The 10,212-nt window shown below is 41.3% G+C and overlaps 1 protein-coding gene across 1 annotated transcript in view; it reads right to left on the bottom strand.

Annotated features, from left to right (window-relative positions):
• DNM1L (dynamin 1-like) overlaps positions 1-8,621 on the bottom strand; it is a 59,440-nt gene extending 50,819 nt beyond the window's left edge. The window contains exon 1 of the mRNA XM_006902182.1: positions 8,358-8,621. The gene's annotated coding sequence lies outside the window, so the exon portion shown is untranslated. The remainder of the gene's footprint in view (positions 1-8,357) is intronic.
• Between the last annotated feature and the right edge of the window lie 1,591 nt (positions 8,622-10,212).

Below are 10,212 nucleotides of genomic sequence, written 5' to 3'. Positions count from 1 at the left end.
AAATGACTCGACGGCACATAACAACACCAACAACAGTCACAGCTCTACTTAGATGGCAAGGCACCTGCAGCTAATAGCCTGCTAGCTGGGCCCCTAAAGATTTGAGGCGACTTCAGAGCATGTGTGTAGGTTAAGTGCCTGGGGGTCCAGTTTCAGTGCCTGATTATACTCTCTCTCTTAATTTATTCACATTCAGGACAGTAGAGGGTGAGAGATCAAGGACTGAGACCCAGAAGAGAGACATTCTCGTTGAAAATGTGCATTTCCTGAATTGGCTCTAAAGCGATTTAAGTAGAGTTTTTCCTATTATTGTAAATGTGATGATTACATAGTCCCTAAATGAGCATCAGGTATAGATGATAAAGTATGTTAACATTCAAACCAGGTAAATTAGATTTTTTTCCCAATGCATTAAGAAAATATGAAAAGATAATATTTTTCTTTTTATTTCTTCTACATTAAAGAAATTAATTTCAGCTAATATAAAGTGGACAGAATTGTTTTTATGTGCCATCATACCGACCCTATGAACAACAGATATGTGTGCCATTCTCATCAGCTCCAATGTACTAAACTCATTATGACAGTAATCTTGTCAATCCATCTTGTTGAGGGTCTCTCTCTTATGCTGACCTTTCACCTTTCAAAGCATGATGTACTTCTCTAATGTCTAGCCCCTACAACAATGCCCAAAGTCTGTGTGATGAAGTTTCAAGATCCTCTCATCCAAGGAGCACCTGGTTACACTTTTTCCAGGAAAGACTTGTCCTTTTAGCAGTCTATGGGATATTGAGTATTCTCCAAATCCACAATTCAAAGGCACCTATTCTGCCATACATAGTCATTATCCAACTTAATTTAAAAGACCATAGACTGGATCAGGTACACTTTAGTCTTTACACTAATATCCTTGGTCTCCAACACTTTGGAGAGGTCCTTGACAGCAGATTTTCCCAATACCACATATCTTTTGATTTCCTGACTGCTGGTTCCAATGTTGTTTGTTGATTGTGGACTAAATAAGAAGAAATCACTAGCAATGTCAGTCTTTTCTCCATCTATCATGATGCTGCCTGTTGTCCTAGTGGTGAGAATTTTACTTTACTCAATGTTGATATGTATTGATACTGAAGGTTGTAGACATTGACTTTCTACAGTAAGCAACTTTTTAGCTTTTAATCCAGTAGTCAGGAAATCAGGAGACATATTGTACTGGGAAAGTCTGCAGTTAGGGACCTCTCCAAATTATTGAGGAATAATGATGTCAGTTGGAGGACTAAGGAGCATCTGATTCAGGCCAAGATCCTTCCGATCACTTGCTATGCATCTGAGCTGGGCAGTGAATAAGGATGAAAAAAGAATTAATACTTTTCAGCTGTGGTGCAGGAGAACAGCACTGAACATCCCATGGACTGCCAAAAGAGCAAATATGTTTTGAAGAAAGTGAAAAGAGAGCGGTTTTTTGGGGCAAAGACGATAAAACTTCACTTCACATGATGCTAAGAAAGATAGAGCGTCGGTGAAGGAGAGGAAGACCCCTGACCAAGTGGACTGACACAGTGACTGTCGCAATGGGCTGTTGTATGTCAGAAAGTGTGAGAATGGCACAGAACAAGATAGGGTTCAAATCTGTTGTTCACAGGATCACTGTGGGTCATACGCAACTCAATGGCATCCAACAACAATAACAACAACAAGCCTTTCAAGTCCTTCTCACTTTCAGCAAGCAAGGTTGTGTCATCTATATATCATAAGCTGTTATTGAGTCCTCCTCCAATCCTGATGCCACATTCTTAATAATAAAGTCCAGCTTCTCATATGATATGTTCAGTACACAGATTAAATAAGTATGGAGAAAGATATAACTGTGATACTCAACTTTCTTGATTTTAAACCATGCAGTGTTCCCTTGCTCTGTTCAGACAACAGCTTCTTGGTCTAGGTGTCAGTTTCAAATGAGCACAATTAAGTATTCTTGGATTCATAATTTTCTCAATGTTAGTCACAATTCGTTGTGATGTACATAATCCAATGCCTTCATATATCCAATAAAACACAGATAAGCATCCTTCTGGAATTGCCTACTTTCAGTCAAGATCCAACTAACATCAGCAATGATATCCCTAGTGCCAAGGCCTCTATTAAATGCAGCCTGAATTTCTGAGTGCTTTGTTGATATACTGTTCTAGCTGTTTTTCAATAATCTTCAGCAAGATGTTGTTTGTTGTTGTTATGTGTCAGTATGTTGTTGCTGCTATGTGTCAGTAAGTTGCCTGAGACTCACAGCAACCCTATGTACAACAGCTTTGAAGCCTGCCCTGTCCTGAGCTATAGTCTCACTGATTCCGACATATCTATCCCCATTGCCCCAGTTACTGTATCAATCCATCTCATCCAGGGCCTTCCTCTCCTGTGCTGTCCCTCTACTTTTCCAAGCACAATATCCTTCTCCAAAGACTGGTCGCTTATTTGGAAATGGGAAAAAATATTAATCTCTCCCAATCAGTTGTCTTATAGGTTTCTGGGCACAGCCTGGTAAACATGTCCAGGGTTGCATCTGTTTGTTGGAACATGTCAACTAAAATTCTATTAAATTTGAGGACTTGTTTTTTGCCAATGCCTTCAGTGCAGCCTGAACTTACTCCTTTATTAAAATTAGTTTCTTTATTACATGCTACATTCTGAAACGGTCTTGTGGTAACTGAGTTAGCTCTGATTAAGTCTAAAATAGAGCCCAACTAAGTAATTTCAACCATTACATACATATAGTGTCAGTACCTAGTAACAGTTTCCTGTCAGTGGATTTTTACTTTTCTAGCTTACTACTCTCAAAAAAACCCAACAGTGGTTAGGAAAATATGGACGTGATGACCAAAATGAGGATAGAGACCAAATGAAAGAACTTTGTACAATGAAGAATTTATTCATTACCAATTCCTTTTTTAGAAAACATAAATGGCAACTATACTACACTATGGATCTAGCCTGATAGAATACACCTATTGAAAGGGTCATTATAGAAGTCCATTTTCATCAGTTAAATCAAGGCTAGAGGCTAACTCTGGAACAGACCATCAATTATGTGCAAGTTAAAGAAAATTCAAGTAAGTTCATGAAAATAAAAATATGACCTTGAGTCCAAACCACCTGAATTTAAAATCCAACTCAAGAACAGGTTCAAAGCATTGAACACTAACAACCAGATGACTTGTGGGTTAATGTCAAGAATCTCATTCACAAAAATAGCAAAAGGTCATTATAAAGATTGGAAAGGGGGGAAAAAGACAAAATGGGTCAAAGAGACTCTAAAGTTGCACTAGAATATAGTTGTTATTGTTGTTACGTGTCATCGAGTCACTTGCAATTCATATCAACCCTATGTACAATAGCTCTGAACCCTGCTCTATCTTATGCCAATTTTACTGTCTCTGACACACCTACCCTCATTACCCCAGTCACTAAATCAATCCATCTCATCAAGGGTCTTCCTCTCTTGTGCTGTCCATTCACCCTCCCAGTCATGATGTCCCTCTCCAAGGTCTAGTCCTTCCTTGCAACATGCCCAAAGTATGTCAGACGAGGCCTCAGAATTCTTGCTTCCAAGGAGAAGCCAGGCTTCACCCCCTCTCTCCAGAATGAATCTATTTGTTCTCCTAGCAGTCCACAGTATATCCAACACCACAACTCAAAGGCATCAAGTCTCCTCCTATAGTCTCTATCATCTAGTCATTGCCCAGCTTTCCAATGCATAGCAAGTAATTGCAAAGACTATGTATTGGGCACACCTTAGTCTCCAGACTGACATCGTTGCTCTTCAGTCCTCTGGAGAGGTCCCTGACAGCAGACTTTCCCAATGCAATTCAGCTTTTGATTTCCTGGCTGCTAGTACCAAGAGTGTTGACTGTGGAGCCAAGTAAACGAAAGCTGTTAACAATCAATCTCTTCACCATCTATCACAGTGCTGCCAATTGGCCCAATGGTGAGAATCTTTGTTTTCTTGATATTGAGCTTCAATCTATATTTAAGGCTGCAGTCCTTAACCTTCTGCAGCAAGTGCTTCAGATCCTCCTATAGAGAGGCCAAAATAAAGGAAAGAAATGAAGGAAAAGATAGGAACAAATTATTCCAATGGGCAGCTGGAGAAGACAAAGTCAAGCACTATAATAATATGTGCAAAGAGCTGGAGTTAGAAGAGCAAAATAAAAGGGCACACTAAATCTTTCTCAAGCTGAAAGAACTTAAGGACAAATTCAAGCCTCAAGTTATAACACTGAAGGGGCCTATAGGCCAAATCTTGAATAATGCAGGAAGCAACAAAAGAAGATGGAAGGGAATACACAGAGTCACTATACCAAAAATAACTGGTCGACAATGAAACATTTCAAGAAGCAGCATATAATCAAGATCCAATGATAACGAGGAGGAAAGTTCAAGCTGCACTGAAACCATTAGCAAAAGATATGACCTAGGAATTGATGGAATACTAATTCACATGTTTCAACAAATCGATGCAGCCCTGCACATGCCTACTAGACGATTCCAAGGAATCTGGAAGACTGCTACCTGGTCAACTGACTAGGAAACATCCATATTTAATCCTATTCCCAAAAAAGGTGATCTAACAAAATGTGGAAATTATCAAATAATATCATTAATATCACATGCAAGCAAGATCTTACTGAAAATTATTTAAAAACAGCTAGAATAGTGTATCAATAGGGAAACGCCAGAAATTCAAGCTGGATTTAAAGATATCGTGGAATACCAGAAACATATTGGCTGGAAGCAAATAATAATAGAAAGATGTGTACTCCGAGTTCTATTTACTGGACAAAGGCATCTGACTGTGTAGATCATAACACATTATGGCTAACAATGAGAAGAATGGGATTCCCAGAATACTTAATTGTACTCATGTGAAAACTATGCATAGACCACATGGACTGCCAAAAGAGCAAACAAATCTGGCTTGGAAGAAGTTCAACCAAGCTGATCCATAGAAGCAAGTATGGTGAAACTCCAGCTCACACACTTTAACTGTATTGTCAGAAAAGACCATTCCTCAGAAGAAGGCATCATACTAGCAAAGGTGAAGGTTCAGAGAAACAGAAGACTCTCTATAAGACAGACTGACACAATGACTATTAACTGTATAATGGGCTCAAGCATAACTGAGATGGTGTGGATGGTGTGGGATAAGGCAAGGTTCAGACCTGTTTTCCACAGGGTCAATGTTAGTTAGTCAATGGCACCTAACAACAACCACCCTAAAAACAAACTGCCATCAAGGCAATTGTGACTGAGGGTGACCCCTGTGTGTCAGAGTAGAACTGTGCTCCAGAGTTCTCAGTGTCTGATATTTTTTTTTTTTTGGAAATAGACTTCCAGGGCTTTGTTACAAGATGCCTCTGGATGTCTTTTAATCTCCAACCTTTAGGTTAGCAGACAATCATCCTTAACCATCTGCATTATTCAGGAACTTTCCACTTTGCCCCCTTCTAATTTTGCCATTTAACAAGTTTACTGAAATAAACATTCACTTTGTATATGAAAAATCTTGTTTTAAACTGTTATGTAGACACATTTATAGTTAATGTTTCTTTTACTGGTTCTAAATAAAAAGTACTGAGAATCTCTTAAAAGTATATGGAAAACTTTAAATCCGCAGGAGCCACCTGGAAGTAGGAAATGTTTCAAATTACTACTAAAGATTTAATTTATATCATTTCTTATTAATTCTATTTTCAAAAAATATATTTGATGATAAAAATCTTTAAATAAAACACTATCTAGTTACAGTGAGCAATATTAATTTGCTAAAAATATTTACAGAATACCTATCCTTGCCCCACACTATTGTAGGAAATAGAAAGATCAGTGAACAAAATATGTTTAATACAAATACTGCTCATAATTAATTAGGTTTGATGATTCAGAGTATTCAATCATCATTACTAATAAATGCTATTGGTTTTGTTTCTTACGTGCCAATGAATTGAGTCTGACTCATACTGACCCTCAGAACAACAGCTCTAAACCCTGTCCTATTCTGTGCTATCCTGATTATTTCTGACATACGTGAGCCCCCTGTTTCAGTTACTGTGTCTGTCACTGTGTCAGTCCATCTGGTTGAGGGTCCTCCTTTATTTCATTGACTTTCCACCTTTCCAAGCATGATGTCCCTCTCCTAGCAACATGCTTAAAGTATATAAGATGAAGCTTTGTCATCTTTGACTCCAAGGAGAACTCTGACTGCACTTTTACCAAGATACATGTTTGTTCTCTGGCAGTCCATGAAATATTCAGTACCCTTCTCCAACACCACAGCTCAAAGGCATCAATTCTTCTATCATTCTTATTCACTGGCTTTTAGATACATAGCAATTGACTGAAAATATCATGGCCATAATACGGCAGACCTTAATCCTGAAACTGATATCATTGTCCTGAGTAGTTTGGAGCTGACTGCAGACTTTCTAATACAATATGTCTCCTAATCTCCTGACTGCTGGTACTAAGGGTACTGATTGTGGATCCAAATAAGAGAAGTCATTGGCAATACTACTTTAGAACATGTAGACAGAATTGAACAAAATCCTTATCAATCCTAGAGCAAATGAAGGCAGTTTGTTGCTAAAAGAATTTCTACAGTTTTAACTATTTTTTTAAGAAAGTATTTGTGTAGTTCCCAGTGTTTTCAATATTTATACACTGTAGTATTTTGCATTTAAAAATTCCTTTAATATTTATATTCTACACTTTAATCTTGTAACATTATGTAGCAATGTACCTGTGGAAAATAATAAGGAAATCATTCTCTCAACAGAGAAGATATCCAGTGATGTCATTTCAACTCATAGCATCCCTGAAGGGCAGTGCAGAACTGCCCTATAAGGACTCCAAGGTTGAGAATTGTGAGGGAAGCAGACTGCCACTCCCCTGGAATGGCTGATGGATTAGAACATCCCACCTTTTGGTTAGCAGAAATAACCACTGCACCACCAGGGCTCCTTCAATAGAAAAGATGTTGCTGTTGTTATTCTATGACCTGACCGTATGTTGAACAGAGGAAAACCCTGGCTTTTTCCTATGCCATTCTCACAATCTCCACTGTGCTTAAGACATTGTTAGCAGGCACTGTGTCAATCCATCACACTTCAGGGTCTTTCGCTGACTCTCTACTTTTCTAAACGTACCTTTTCCAGAGATTGGCCCTTCCAGAAAACATACCCAGAATATGTGAGGCAGAGTCACCTCCGTGCATCTCAGGAGTGCTCTGGCTGCTCTTCTTCAAGAAACGGGAAAGATACCACTAGGAAATTAAAGCACTTAAAATCGATATTCTAATCACATACTAAGTATTCTCAACTCTAATAAAAAAATGATTCCACTTAAACATAGAAAAACAGCAAGTAAATCAAATTAAAACTTAAACGTCTTCTGTTTTCTAAAAATAAGCTACTTCCTCAACACTTCTGTTTATAGAAAACGATGTTGTACTAGTGGGACTCAACTTGGAAAAGCCTTGAAAACGTTGATGCCCAATTTAGGTCATGATCACAAAACTGTAGAAAATAAAAAAAACTACAGACTTTGCAGAAAAACTGGATATTTCTTTCTAATACTCATAAACCTCCAAGAACATGTATGTATTTTTCAGCTGCTTCCGCGTTCTCAAAACCTGTACACTGCAGGAGGGATTATTCAAATATGTAACTTCAAAACTGAGTCCTGGAGGCACTGGGCAAGACTAAGCAAATTAAACCTCAGTGCAGTGGTCCATTCAGATTCAAAGTGACCCTGGCGGATAGAGGAGAACTACTCCACAGGGTTTCCAAGGCCGTCATCATCCTTGGCTGATGAACTGGACCACCAGACCTTTCAGTTGGCTGTCAGTAGCTTTAACCACCTCGCCACCGAGGCTCTTTGGCAAGGCAAGCAGGGTTAGACATAAACAGCCCACTGTCCCGAGATGGGGGTAGGCAGCCCACCGCGCGCCCAGCGAGGACCCGCGTGCACCCCGTGTCCCCCAAGTGCCCTTGGAGGCAGTGACCGCAGACAGAGCCGCGCCCGGTCCCCACGGACTCCAGTTCCGCCGCCGACCCGTCCTTCCCTCACTCCGCCCCAGAGGCCCGCCGGGTCCCCCGGCGCCAGCTCCGCCCCTCGTCTCCCAAACCAGGCACGGGGCTCGCGGCCCCAGGAGGACAGACGCAGCAGGGCGTGAGGGTGCCCAGAGGCTCCTAGCATCACACTCCTCCCACAGGCCGCAAAGGCTGGACCGGGAGCAAACGCTGCTGCAACCGCGACCAGGCCCGCGCCTCGGTCTATGGCCTCGGAACGTCGGCCTCGTCTCTCACCTGCGTTCCCACCACCACGATCTGGGGCAGCTGGATGATATCGGCTCCCACGGTATTGAAGACGTCCTGGAGCTTATTGATAACAGGAATTAGCGCCTCCATGACTCCCAAAAAGACAAGACCCCCACCCAGTCGGCAGCAGCAATGAATGGGGACCGGGCCCAGAGTCCGCCTCCTTCCTCCTCTCCTCCGCCCTCTTCTTGAGAGCGGGCACCCATTGGACCGGGCCGCCAGACACTTGTCCCCTCCCGGCAGGCCGTGCGCCAAGAGGGCGGTAGAGAGGAACAAAGCCTGCCGGGAGTCGTAGTCCGGCCACGGAGGAAGAAGCGTGCTACGACTTCCAGAAGGCTGTGCGGCCGGGCGGAGCCCCTGCTGGGAGGAAGAGGTTCACGCGTGGTTCAGCAAGGATGTCTCATGAGACTGATTTCTGTTGTTAGCTAACTGAAGAGCTACTGTTGTTGTTAGCTGCCATCGAGTCAACAACAACTCACATAGACACTATGAACAGAAGCCCTGAACCCTGCCCTATCCACCAACGCCTGTATCAACATCCCTCCTATACTGAAGCCCATTGCTCCAACCACTGTGGCAATCTATCTCGTTGATGGTCTTCTCTTTCGTTTACTCTCCAGCCTTTCAAGCATAATGTTGCAATTCAAGGTCTGGCCCCTCCAAGTGACTCTATGTCAAAACAACAGAAAATCAATTCATTACCAATGAGTCTGTTCCCACTCATACTGACCCTGTGTTAATTGTTGTAAGGTGCCATCGAGTTCCCACTCATACTGACCCTGTGTTAATTGTTGTAAGGTGCCATCGAGTCGAGTACGATCCTATGAACAGCCAATCTGAACTCTGCCCTACTTCAAGCCATCCTTATCGTTCTGACACATTTAGCCCATTGCTGAATTCATCATGTCAGTCCATCTGATTTGAACTCTTCCTCTCCACTAATCCCCCAACCCCTTTGTCCAAGAATGATGTCCCTTTCCAAGGAATAGCCTTACCTGGCTACGTGTCCACAGCATGGTAGACAGATTTCATTATCTTTTCCTCCAAGTAGCACTCTGGCTGAACTTTTCCGAAGACATACATGTTTGTTCTTTGGACAGTCCGTGGTATATTCAGTACTATTCTCTAGCACCACAACTTAAAGACATCAATTCTTTTGTTATCCTTGTTCATTGTCCAGCTCTCTGATGTACAGCAGGTCACGGAGAAGACGATGGCCTGACTCAAGTGCAGTTTAGTCTTCAAACTGACATCACTGCTTTTCAGCATTCTAGAGACAGCAGATTTCCCCTACGTAATATGTCTCCTGATTTCCTGATTGCTGATACCAAGGATGTTGATTGTTGATCCAAGGATGAAATCATTGACAGCTTTAATCCTTTCTCCATCTATCCTAACTTTGACTTTGCACCTGTGATGAGTACCTTTGTTTTCTTGATGTTGAGATATAATCCATACCAAAGTCTCTGATGTTCTGCTCTAATATTTTTATATCCTACTCACTTTCAGCAAACAAAGTTGGTTTACCTGCATAATGTAGGTTTTTGATGAGTCATCTTCTAATACTGGTGCTGGATTCTTCTTTATGGAGTCCAGCTTCACGAATTATTTGCTCAGCATACAGAATGCATAACTATGGGGAAAGGATAGAGCTTTGATGCACACCCTTCCTGATTTTAAGCCATCCCTTGTTCTGTTTGGACAGAACTTTTTGGTCTAGGTATAGATTTCACATGAGCACAATTAAGTGGATTCAGTTTCATTTTCCTTAGCTTCAGCTTGAACTTGCATATGAGTAGTGGGTGGTTTGTTCCACAATCAGCTCCTGCCCTCGTTTTCACAG

This window comes from Elephantulus edwardii, unplaced genomic scaffold (genome assembly GCF_000299155.1).
Source record: "Elephantulus edwardii isolate Elephantulus edwardi_28Jun2011 unplaced genomic scaffold, EleEdw1.0 scaffold00377, whole genome shotgun sequence".
NCBI classification, from domain to species: Eukaryota; Metazoa; Chordata; class Mammalia; order Macroscelidea; family Macroscelididae; genus Elephantulus; species Elephantulus edwardii.
The sequence above is the reverse complement of the archived record's forward strand: the minus strand, read 5'-3'. Positions and strand labels throughout refer to the sequence as shown.